The following is a 13,861-nucleotide window of genomic DNA, read 5'->3' as shown; positions in this document are numbered from 1 at the left end:
CATTCGGCCCAGCGAGTCCACTCCGCCATTTAGGCATGGCTGATGGGCATTTCAACTCCACTTACCCGCATTCTCCCCATTGCCCTTAATTCCTTGTGACATCAAAAATTTATCAATCTCTGCCTTGAAGACATTTAGAGTCCCAGCCTCCACTGCACTCTGCGGCAATGAATTCCACAGGCCCACCACTCTCTGGCTGAAGAAATGTCTCCGCATTTCTGTTCTGAACTTACCCCCTCTAATTCTAAGGCTGTGTCCACAGGTCCTAGTCTCCTCGCCTAACGGAAACAATTTCCTAGCATCCAAGCCACGTATTATCTTGTAAGCTTCTATTAGATCTCCCCTTAATCTTCTAAACTCCAATGAATACAATCCCAAGATCCTCAGCCGTTCCTCGTATGTTAGACCTACCATTCCAGGGATCATCCGTGTGAATCTCCGCTGGACACGCTCCAGTGCCAGTATGTCCTTCCTGAGGTGTGGGGACCAAAACTGGACACAGTACTTCAAATGGAGCCTAACCAGAGCTTTATAAAGTCTCAGTAGCACAACGGTGCTTTTATATTCAATCTTATTATCTTTGCCAGTGTGTGTTTGATGTCACTTTTTTTGTATACTTCTTAGGATAATGGATAATAAAATTCCTCTTTATTTTACAAAAGAAAATCTTTTTCATGAATTGTTATTTCAATTTTGATCTAGTTAACTATATTTTAATTGAAGAACAATAGCAGCATGCTAAAAAGAAATGAAAATATTTGCTGTGAAGGAAATTAAAGACAGGAGAGCTAATTACCCCTCCTCACCCAATTCTAAAATTGAACTGAGATAATTTAAAGTTATAGTTTCATATGTGACTTTGCTTTTTAAATAAAGTAATACTTCTGTGACACAGAGACTCAAGAAAAGTAGTCATTCAGTACGTTAAAAAGACATGAGATATATTTTCAAGAAAGGAGTTAGAAATTCATTCATTACTTTTAAAATTGGCAGAAAGAGAAAAGATACGGTGTTAAAAAAAAAGTATAATTGAATCCTGATAAGTACATTTTTCATTATCCAAAAAATTGTCAGCTTGCTCAGACAGGATGAAAAGGGGCCAGTGTCTAGTAGGTAAGTATCTTTAAATCATGTATACACTGAGTCAACTCAATATTATCCAATATTAATGTTATTAATTTGACTGACTCAGAATGGAAATAATGCAAGATATACAAAGTACTTCCGAGAAAATATTGTGAAACCCTAAATAACAGCAACATGTGAAATATAGTTGAATCTCACACTTGAGAAAGTATTTACAATAGGAAACACAAGGTCAATGAAGGAATTTAGCAACTTCACAAGCTGAAGCATATTTTATAATATTCACTTCCAAGTTTCCACATATTTGTAAATTCTTCAGCAACTAATCACATTATTTCAAGTCCTATTTTATGGTCATTATTGTTAATTGTATGATAATTATATTCAATCATATGCAAGTATTGGATTTAATTGGACATTCATTTTTACCCCTATAAATTGACACAGATCAAACCTGTGATGACGAGTAAAGAAGCCTTTGTCTGTAATGTGCAATTCTTTAAAGTCATGTGTGTAAATATTGGCTCCTGTTCTATCCTTCTTTAACTTTCTAGATTATAAAAGCCACTAATTTTCTTCCCTCTGCTTAGTTATGCAGAAGGCACAGACGGTTCCCTACAAGAACTCATTGAGACAGAGACTATTGGTCCTTCCAAGGGATGGTTGAGGGACCTTTGAACAAGCTGAAAATACAGCAAACTTTATCTTAACTGGCATCTTATGAACCAGCACTCTTGATAAACTGACAAAAATAATATACCTCAAATACCTTAAAGTTTACTGTATTATTCTGTCCAGTTATCATAGTTATTATTGTTCAATTGAATTGCCACCTGAATTATCAACAGTTGATTCAACTTTGAGTCAATTTCTCCTCAAATACTGCAGTCTATCGTGATGCCCAAGTTGTCAACTGAAGGAGCAAGTGAGAAGGCTATCTGACAGTAAGCTGAAAATGTGTTGCTGGAAAAGCGCAGCAGGTCAGGCAGCATCCGAGGAACAGGAAATTCAACGTTTCGGGCATAAGCCCTTCATCAGGAATGAGGATCCAAGGAACAGGAAATTCGACGTTTCAGGCATAAGCCCTTCATCAAGAATGAGGCTATCTGACAGTAAGATTTGTTTATGGCAAAGTCACATTATTACTTCAGTGATTTATGCTGAAAACAAAGAAAATAAATACAGTGATATATATACTCCTGAATTACATTTCTATTAATTAGCAGATACTTTTACATTAATTACCGTGACCTTTTAATTATCTGGAACCAGCTAATTGCTGATCCCATTGGTGCCAGTGCATAAAAGAAGTTTGCAGTACATGATTAAGGGGCAAGTCAAAGCAGAGAAATTCATTTTAGAGTTCGGCAGCAAATAGCTAGCATAGGTTCAAGAGGATGAATCAACTTGGTAAAAACAAGGACTGCAGATGCTGGGAACCAGAATCTAGATTAGAGTGGTGCTGGAAAAGCACAGCAGATCAGGCAGCATCCAAGGAGCAGGAAAATCAATGTTATGGGCAAAAGCCCTTCATCAGGAATAGAGGCATGATGTCTGCAGATTGGAGAGATAAATGAGAGGGGTGTGGGGGTGTGGAGAAAGTAGTATAGAGTACAATAGGTGAATGGGGGTGGGGATGAAGGTGATAGGTCAGAGAGGAGGGTGGAGTGGATAGATGGAAAGAAAGATAGACAGTTAGGACAGGTCATGAGGGTGGTGCTGAGGTGGAAAGTTGGAGCTGGGGTGAGGTGGGAGAAGGGGAAATGAGGGAACTGGTGAAATCCACATTGACGCCCTGGGGTTGACATGTTCCGAGGTGGAAGATGAGGCGTTCTTCCTCCAGGTGTCGGGTGATGAGGGAGCAAGGGTGGAGGAAGCCCAGCACCTGTATGTCCTCGGCAGAGTGGTAGGGGAAGTTGAAATGTTGGGCCATAGGGCGGTGTGGTTGATTGGTGCAGGTGTCCCAGAGATGTTCCCTAAAGCGCTCTGCTAGGAGGCATTCAGTCTCCCCAATGTAGAGGAGGCCGCATCAGGAACAACAGATACCATAAATGATATTGGTGGATGTGCAGGTAAAACTTTGATTGATGTGGAAGGCTCCTTTTGGACCTTGGATGGTGGTGAGGGAGGAGGTGTGGGCGCAGGTTTTGCAATTTTTGCGGTGGCATGGGAGGGTGCCAGGATGGGAGGGTGGGTTGTTGGGGGGTGTGGACTTGACCAGGTAGTCATGGAGGGAATGGTCTTTGCGGAAAGAGGAAATGGGTGGGGAGGGAAATATATCCCTGGTGGTGGGGTCCATTTGGAGGTGACAGAAATGTCTTCGGATGTTGTGGTTTATGCAAAGATTGGTAGGGTGGAAGGGTTCTGTCCTTGTTATGGTTGGAGGGGTAGGGTTTGAGGACAAAGGGTTCTCCCCACTCCCACCCCCCTCTCATTTATCTCTCCACTCTGCAGGCACCCTGCCTCTATACCTGATGAAGGGCTTTTGCCCGGAACTTCGATTTTCCTGCTCCTCGGATGTTGCATGATCTGCTGTGCTTTTCCAGCACCACTCTAATCAAGAGGATGAATGGCTTCTCCCTGTACTGAAAACTCCAATAGGTTCTATGGCTCTATTTTACTTCAAACCAATTGCAAGTAATTAGAATACTGCAGTAATGCTTACATATTCCGCACATGACGTAATTTGTTCAACCTTTCCAACAGCTTTGTGCATTTAGCTGCACAAACCTCTTCCATACTGCAAATCTGAACATTCATTTTCATTGCTAATGTCGATCTAAAATTTCTAATTATACAAATAGAACAAAATTACTTTAACAAAAGTGATTTTAAAGTTATAAATAATAATTCCATCATTGTAGGTTGTCTGGCAATTGCTCATTTGGAACCCTCAGTTTTTGATGGGGATTTTTTAGATCTGGTGGAGGCAACACTCCAACCCATTAAACCAGCATGAGTCTTGAATTTTAATTCCAGTTTTCAGCTGAATTGTTATGTAGACCATATCGCCATAGGGAAAGAATTATGTTCTGTCTATGTCATTGTAATATTAGTGCATTAACAGAGAAAATCATTAGAAAATAATAAGCATAAAATTAATTAGCTCTGATTTAATAATCTCAAATAAATAAAAGATTCCAAGCTAACTGTTTAACTGAGAACATCATATTAGCTTCAATAAAATGCTGAGCAGACATCGAGAAATACAGGTGCTGTTATTATACGTGAAGAATAAATGTTAAAGAAGATTACATTGAGAACTACTGTTGAGAAAAAGCTTTTCTTCAGTGTGGCTAATATACAATAACATTTCTTTCTTAGAAATAGATCTTATTGTATTAAAAATATTAGACATTGTACTGGGAATAATGGAGGTGCTTGGGAAAGATGTATAATTTTAAAAAAAAACCTATGGCTTTGAAAACCTTAAAAAGCAAAAGCATAGAGAAAACACTTTTTGCCTCAACCTCAAATTCCCTTGTTGCACATCCTTCTATCTTCTCTCTCTCTTATCTTCAAAGCTCATATTTCAACCATTTAATCTTTATCAATTTTTGCTTGCTTTTATTCAGTTTGTGCCCACCTCATTGGTCCCCTGTGGAATTTCATAGATCTCTCCTACTACACTGCGCTTAAAAACTGCAGTGGCACAGATTTTGTGCTGCATTTCCTTTACATTCTCTATTACCCCTCCCAGTTCATACTGAGACAGACAATTTATATAAAAGGCTTTCCTCTGCTTTCATCAAGCCCAGGTTGCAGGCCCATTTTGTAACATTAATTCTCTCCCTCTAACCACCAAATCAATTCTGCACTTTATAAACTATTTCAGGCATCCGATTTATCAGCCTTGACAGAGCTTCACATAGAAATAAACAGCATTGCTGTGGCCTAGATCACTCAGTAGTCCTATTTATCATTATTTAATTCAGAGTCCTAAAATTCTCTGACATCATTAATAGCAAGATGAATCGCTGGAAAATTCCAGAATCTGTGACCAACGAGGCTGAAATAATCCATTTCTGGGGAAATGTCTGAACAGAATTGCATTCCCTGATGGGTAGCCTCTCTGTCATTAGCTTCTCCATATGCATGGGTGGTAAGCTCCTGAAGCATGAAATCCCGAAAGAGTTAGATACTTCAACTACAATTCCATTCTACATGTTGGCACTTTACTAAACGATTGTACCATCGTCTTAACAGCCTGTGCATGTTGAATCTAAATGCAACAAATTAACCCTGTTGAAGTGTTCTTAAGTTTAACTTGCTTGCAGTTGAGCTCGTGCTTTAACCTGATCCAAAAATTTTATGATGTTTGGTCAATGTCAAGCCAGGGTTCTTTCTTTCAGTGAAACAACGTGATACAAACTAAACATTTGCTTGAGATACAAACGACACACTCCATAAACCATTTAAAACTGCAGTTTGATTTGAAGCATTTGTGGTCATGTTTGATGATGCACAGATTGTCTGGGATGTTGTTTTACACCTACAACTTCACTGCAGTTCACAATAGCAGTCACCTGGCTACTCAGCGGTATCGTGAAATCAATGACTATGCAAGAAGGGAGGTCAGTAGGCAGGAATCCCCCCTCCTCAACACTCTCTCCAACTTCCCCGCACTTGATGCTATCTTGCCCCTCCTGATGATTCAAAATTACTGACAATCTTTTCACTCTCATCTTAGATTCAATTCATAAGTGAAAGTTATAAAAAATTAACTCGCTTGAAAATTTATATGGGCATTTTTACCAAACTTGGATCTAAGGGAAAAGACAGGGATGTCAACTGAATTAAATGGCATGTTAATATTTCTGATAAACCCTATGTATTGCCAAATTCACTGTGCCTCAAAATCAGTTCTATCCATGTAACTGTTTCTTGTGCCTCATATTTAAAAAAAAATGTTATTTCTATAAGGGTTTTAAGGCAATAACCCCATCCTGATATAGGGAGTCCTAAAACTCCTCTCTTCACCTCATAAAGCTTTTGCAGATGCAGTTTGTCAAATCTACATCAAAGTACCAACTAAAGTAAACTGCATGAGTCCATGACAAGAGATTTTCATATTGTTTATAAGACCATGATTAAGGAAAGGGGTGGAAGGGAGCTTTGAAAAGCTGCTGGGTTCAGTCAGAAGCTCTGTTTTGTCTGCTTCTTATAATAAATCACAGTGAGAGAAAAGGGAGATAAAGTGTTGGGTTTTGTGAGTGTGATTCAGGCAAATTTGTGGCTTTCCATAGGTTGACGGTGTTGCATTCAAGGGCTTGTAGCCAAGTGGCTGGTGATATGTTACAAAGATTGGAACTAACAAGGGGATGAAAGGCATGGCGCAGATTATGCTGATGCTTAAGGGATAGAAAGTAAGCTGGATTGAAAGGCCATAGTCGTTTCCGTAAGGTCAAATAGTAAACTGAAGACAGAATGTGAACAGATTTTGCTGTTCAATGGATAGGATAGCACTTGGTGGAAGAAACAGCAGATGGGGTACAGGATCCTGGATTCTGGATCAGTGGTGCTGGAAGAACACAGCAGTTCAGGCAGCATCCAATGAGCAGCGAAATCGATGTTTCGGGCAAAAGCCCTTCATCAGGAATAAAGGCAGTGAGCCTGAAGTGTGGAGAGATAAGCTAGGGGAGGGTGGGAGTGGGGAGAGAGTAGCATAGAGTATAATGGGTGAGTGGAGGAGGAGATGAAGGTGATAGGTCAGGGAGGAGAGGGTGAAGTGGATAGGTGGAAAAGGAGCTAGGCAGGTCGGAGGAAATGACTTGGGAGTTGCAGTGGGAGAGGGACTCCCTGAGATTCTTGTACAGAGAGGAGGAAAACTTCTTCAAGGCAGGCATCCTTGCAAGAGTAAGGGGTTATGGTCTGGCATATAGCTGGGCCACAATTTATACAAAAACCTACAGGCCATTTAAAGAGGTTATAATAAAATGTGTTCTATGAACAAAGACTCAAGAACAAAGAGAAATGCACAGTCATTGATTTGTCACTTGTTATGCAAATCCAAAATCAACATACCTTTTGAAAGAGAATTGTTGCACAATGTAAAATATTTTATTTCCCTAGTCTTGTGGAAGTTTCCACTCTGTATATTTTAATGTTCACAGTTTCAGGTGTTCTTATCTGTTGGCATTCATCACAGAGGCTATTTGGCATTTTGATGAAGCAGCAGAGTTTTGAATGACTTTGAAATTACAGAAGTGGCCAGCAATGCATTAGTCAAGATCAAAGGTAACAAAGGCATGTACAAAGGCTTCACAATCTGAAAGCTGAGACAAAGTCAGGGTGGAGAAATGTCCCAGAAGTATAAATAGACAGTTTTAGGTTTTGAGGTAGATTTGTGTATTGCCATTGTACCTGGGGAAAGCAACATCGAGAGGCAGCATGTAAGTAAGAAATAAGAGGAACCAGCAATCAATCCTTGATGGGCAACAGTGCAGAAGGGGAGGTGAGGGCATTTCATTTAATAATCTGGCAGGATTTTATAAAAAAAGAATGGAACAGATGAACTCAACCCTACCCAGATGGAAGACAGTGTAGAGGCTTTGGATGGTAAAGGCAACCTTGCAAAGGCTACAGACACATTGAGAATAATGAGAAAAGCTAATTTACTTTTGTCATAGTTATAAAAGATGTTGCTTGGAACATTTGCTACTTTACTAGGAGCAAACCTGATTGAAAGAATTCAGTCACGGAGTTCCTGGAAAGGCAGGTAGGTTTGGGAGGAAATGGCATGTTGACAGACTTTAGACAGAAAAGCAATTTTGAAGATAGGGCAATAGCTGGCAGAGCTAGAGGGGGTCAAGTGTTGGTTTTGAAGGAGAGAGAGGGTGATAGCAGCTTTGAAGGCATGTTGAAAAACTTTGATGAGAGAGGAGCATTAACAATATCAGCTAATGTGAAAGCCAGAAACAGAGGTTGAGTGGTCAGCAGTTTAGTACAAATACAGCTGAGAAGGAGTGTCTCATAAACAAGATAAACTTGATTGAGCATATGAGGAATAATAGGACTGAAACTGGTGAAAAGTTGTGAATTCAGGTCTAGCGCAGGGGGTTGTCAGGAAAGTTTGGCTGAGGGAGTAATGGTAAGAGCGAGATGTGTCAGAGACATAATGCTGGTTTGGTGCTAATCTTAGGAATAAAGAACTTTATGAGTTCCTTCCACTTATTGTTATAGGTTATTAAACTAGCTTGTGTAGATGACTGGTGGGTACAGAAAGGGATGGGGGAGTAGCATCTGAACATTATTTTGTAAGGCTGTGGATTTGGTGCATCATTGAGAAAGAGTCAGACAAGGATAAGGTCACTACAAATATAATATTAAATGTTAGGAGACTTCAGTGCCCACCACAAATCACCACAGAGTCTACACGTTACTCAGTCCTTGAAGGTGTGCCTGATGTGCTGTCTACATGCTTCAGTAATCTAACACACAGCTTAAGTGGAGAAATTGCTGTGCACAAGATACAGTATATTAAAGCACGTCACCTATAATGCATTTTAAGCTGTTCTCCACAATGGATGGAGCTACTAATCTTGGCAAGGAATTTCTGTTTGCCGTTACTTAACCAAATGAGACAAGTGATCATGCAAGAGAATTACCCACTGATGAGAGGTCACAGTGCTCTCACTTCTACCACAGGCTGTTGAGAATAATGCAGGGGTGTTTCAACATTGAAATTTCATAAAGATTGATGGCTGCATCTATAATTTGCTAATTTTGTATTCAGTCAAGAATTTAAAATGGAACTGGTAATTTTTAGTGCTGTAGCCAGATTTCCTTTGTGTTTTTGCTTGGAGCAAATGGGCAGGAAGGAACAGCCCATTAAGCAGGCAGTGAGAGTTATAAAAGGCATGGTTAGAAAAGCACCAGTTTCTACAATGCAAGCATTTTTAAGGGCATTTTTCATTTACACTTAAAGCAATAGCTATATACGAGATTAGCGTGCAGTGCTTAAATTAAATCCATACAAAATTGTCCTATTAAATCTGTTAATATATCAATGCATTTCTAAGCATTCACTACAGCTTGTTTCCTGCAGTGAATGACTTAAGAAGTGAAATTATCTTTTTATTATGTACTTGTTTTCTTTCACCTCGTCCCATCTTACCTCTGATGCTACATTTAAATGCTCATTATGAACCTACAATCATCATGGTCAGTCATCATTGACCCCCACCCCCGACCCCTGACAAATTTGTCTCCTCTTTTGAAACAATTTTACACAGAGTTTTTGAGAGAGGCAATTTTATAAGCCGAGCGAAAATACTGATAGGGTTTGAGAAGGGGGAAAGAGAAGTGAAGAGACAAAGGACGTTAAGGAAGGTGTTTCAGGGAGTGGGGTTGTGGAGCTTAAAAGACTGTCTTCAATGGGACAGGGAGCAGAGGACACACAGGAGTCAGAGGACAAAGAGGAGTGAGTAAGGTATAAATCTGAAGGAGCAGACAGTGTCAAGCCCATGGAGCAACTCAAATATAGAGACAAGAGGCTTAAAATTACTCTTTGAGGCAGAAAGAGGCAATGGAATGGAATAAAGATCTATACAGACCCAACTGAAATGAATGGACATAAAATCACCAAGGCACTCATAAGTTCATAAGATATAGGAACAGAATTAGGCCATTCGATCCATCGTGTCTGCACCACCATTCAATCATGGCTGATATGCTCCTCACACCCACTTCCCTGCCTTCTGTCTATATCCTTTCAACCCATTACCAATTAAAAATTTATCTAACTCCTCCTTAAATTTACTCACTGCTCCAGCATCCACTGCACATTGGGATAGCGAATTCCACAGATTCACAACCCTTTGGAAGAAATACTTTCTCCTCAATTCTGTTTGAAATTTGCGACTCCTTGTCATGACAATAAACATCGCAAGAACACGAATGCTGAGTATATGTTGTTCCAGGGCCATTCAAATCCTGATCTCATGACAAACTTGGTCCAACCATAGACAAAGATACTGAACTCCAGAGGTGAGATGAGAGTGACCACCTTCAAAGTCAAGGCAGAGCTTCACCAAATGTGGCTTCAAGCAGCTCCAGAGTAACTGGAGTCAGTGGCAATTAAGATTGATACTTTCTGCTGGTTTGGGCCAAATTTAGCCAAAGGTAGCTGTGGCTCTTGGAGGTCATCATCTCAGTCCCAAGACATTGCTACAGGAGTTACTCCGGGTAATGTCATGGGCCCAACTTGCTTCTGATCTTTTATCAGTGACCTTCCCATGATTGTAAGATCAGAAATGGGAATGCTCCATCTACACTGAAGCAATCCGAGTCCACGTGCAATAAGACGTTGACAACATCCAGGTCTGGACTGTTATATGTTAAGTAAAATTAATACCACACAAGTGACAGGCAATGGGCATTTACAACAAGAAAGAATCTAACCATCACCCCTTAATATAAATGGCATTATCATTGCTGAATCCCCGATCATCAACATCTTGGCAGCTGCCATTGACTAATCAATGAACTGGACTAACCATGTAAATGCTATAGCCACAAGAACAAGTCATGAGTTAAGACTTCTGAGGTGAGTAACTTACCTCCTGACTCACCATAGCTTGTCCACCATTTACAAAATAAAAGTCAGGAGTGTAGTAGGAATATTCTCCATTCACCTAGATGAGTGCAGCTCCATCAATATTCAAGCAGCTCGCCTTGACCATCCTGAACAAAGCAGCCCAATTTCACCCATCTACCACTATCAAGATTTATTCATATCACCGCTGACTGTGGCTGCATTACCCAATAGATACACTACGGCAACTCTCAAGGCTCCTTCAACAGCATCTTTCAAACACAGAATCTACCACCTGGAAAGGCAAGGGCAGCAGTTTCAAGAGAACAGCACTATCTGCAAAGTCCCTGTAGTCCAGACATCATCCTGTCTTGGAATTACATCACCATTCTCTCAATGTCGCTGGTTCAAAACCATGAAATGCTTTTCTTAACAGCACTGTGGTATGCATATCCCACCATGGACAGCAGAAGTTAAGGAATTTTCACCACTACCCTTTCTAGGACAATTAGTGATCAACAATAATTACTGGCATAATCAGGGACACCCACATACTGTGATTGAATAAATAAAAACAGATGCTATAAAAATACCTACAGATAATTTTAATGTTTTTACTTTTTGCAGCATTTGAAATGTTAATTATTGGGTAATGCGTTATGTTAGAAAACAATCAGCATACTTCAGAAATCAAGTTGAGGCTCAAATTAAATCAGGTTTGCAATCAGATAGACTTCCTTTCCTCCAAATCTTAACAGCTGCTCTGAGTCACTGCAGTCTTCAGCTTGTTTCAATACCATTCCAAATGTACAAAAAAATGTACTGTAAAGCTGCCTCAATTACAACTCTGATTGTCTCAAACTGACAATCAACAGTATTGATTTGAGAGTCTTTGTGGATATAGAATCTCTAATAAGCTTATGATCAACTATACACTGGGAATCATCATGCAGTCTTTTATCTACTTGAATAGATTTATGCCTGTTCCTTGCCATTGCTTGTCTGCAGTATTCACTTAGTGCTCAAATTAGTCAAATATTTCACTCATCAACTCGATTATCCTTCATATTTAGCAAAGTGACTCACACCCATTGGGTATTTAAGTACAGACTAAAAAGTTGGTCTTGCTATCAGTATCCTCAGAAAAATTAAATTATCACAAGTAATTATGATTAATTTTGATTTTTTGAATGTCTTGTAAACTTTTAAAGCATTTGTTTTTGAGGAAGATTGAAGCTGATGACTCATTTGGGGTAAAACTGTGCTCACAAAATTGTTGAGCCCAACAGTATAAAGGATCTAAATAGTTATGCTCACCAATATTACGATTAAGAACTTGAATATGGGCTTTCTTATGACTTGATGTTAATTCATTCTGAGCATGTAATTATTTAATTACTATGTTATCTTTTTTGAGTAATGTAAGATATTTTATCATATGCTTTGGTTATTTGTAGGTTAGATTAGTACTCAGTTGAGTCTTTTACTTTCCTCTTTTTTTGTTAGTTGTGTTTTGGTTATTATTTATTTAATATTTAATTGTATATTAGTGTTTATATTTGTTTGTGTTATTTTGTAAGTTTGTAAAAATTGCTTTAAAAATTTCCTTTTTCTCCAATAAAAATGTCTATTAAAAAAAAACTTGAATTTTGTACCTGTTAACCCAACTGTTAGCTTTAGAGTTATGTTGCTAATTTGATTCTCTCCTCAGCATTATTAATTCATCACCGCTGCCTGTGGAAAGATGTGTATTTTCTCATTTAGTCTTCTAAAATGTGTTTTTCTTTGCCAGATGTTTGACAAAATATCTGAGAAGTGGAACTCATCCCAATGATCAGGAAGTGTACTTCTTCAGAAACCCAGCTCTTCCTAGAGATTGTGTGGTCCAAGACTAACAATGGATTGAGTGCATTGGAATAAATTAATGTAAGCTCCATTCTGACTTCACATGGAATTGACCATTTAATCATTGCATGACTGACAGCAGTTACAGGCTCAAAACTCACTACAGCATTCCTTAAATTATATTAAGTCTACATAGAAGCTTAAGCAATAGATCAAGTACATCAATCGCAAGGGAATAACGTTATTGACTCGGTTTGCAGGTGAAGTGAGTGATATGGCACTTCCAGTATATGTTGAGCTTGTGATTTCTCAGGATGTTTTTCCTGGAAACACTGTTCGCCACGAGGTGTGGCCGATCACATAATCACCTACAGACTGTCTACTGAAGCTATTATTAGCTTTCTCAGATTTTCTCCATTTGTCTCTTGATTGCAGACAAGTTAACAAGACATTTCGCACTGGGTGATGTCTCTTACTTTGTTCCCCTACTGCTGCTCTTCACTTATAGTAAAATCCATCAGTTTAACAAACCTTTATTGTATAAAAGATGAACTACCTGCCAAGCTTCCAACATATCAAAGCAACCAATTCAATTAATAAAAAGTTTCATTCACCCAGTAATTTTGCAGAACATGACATCTTCCATATCAAAATATATTTGATACATGCAGTTTATGTCAGTTTAATTAAAACAGCAATAGAACATTAGAAAACAGCAATACACATCCTCTGATAAAATGTGTTCAGTGTTACACGCAAACTAGATGAAATTCTAATAAGCAGTTTTGACATTTTCTGCGATTTACCTTATGGCTAGTTGATGCATATGTGTGCATAGTTGCCATTGCCTGCTTTTAACAACCAATATATCAAACAACAAACTATACAAGGGACAATTGGAAATCTTTCCTTCTGGAGGAATTCAGATAAATCAGGACAGACGGTTATAGAGTCATAGAGAAACAGACCGTTTGGTCCAACCTGTCCATGCTGACTAGATATCCTAAATTCATCCAGTTCCTTTTGCCAGCATTTGGCCCATATTCCTCTAAGCCCTTCTTGTTCAGATCCCCATCTTAATGCCTTTTAAATGTTGTAATTGTACCAGCCTCCACCACTTCCTCTGGCAGCTCATTCCATACACACACCACCCTCTGCATGAAAAAATTGCCCCATAAGTCATTTGTACATATTTTCCCTCTCACCTTAAACCTATGCCCTCTAGTTTTAGAGTTCTACCCTGGGAAAAAGACCTGAGCTATTCACCTTATCCACCCCCTTCATGATTTTATAAGCCTCTATTAGGTCACAGGCTCCCAGCATCCAACACTCCAGAGAAAACAGCCCAGCCTATTCAGCTTCTCCCTATCACCCAAACCCTCCAATCCCACCAAC

Source organism: Hemiscyllium ocellatum, chromosome 5 (genome assembly GCF_020745735.1).
Source record: "Hemiscyllium ocellatum isolate sHemOce1 chromosome 5, sHemOce1.pat.X.cur, whole genome shotgun sequence".
Lineage (NCBI taxonomy): Eukaryota > Metazoa > Chordata > Chondrichthyes > Orectolobiformes > Hemiscylliidae > Hemiscyllium > Hemiscyllium ocellatum.
The sequence above is the reverse complement of the archived record's forward strand: the minus strand, read 5'-3'. Positions refer to the sequence as shown.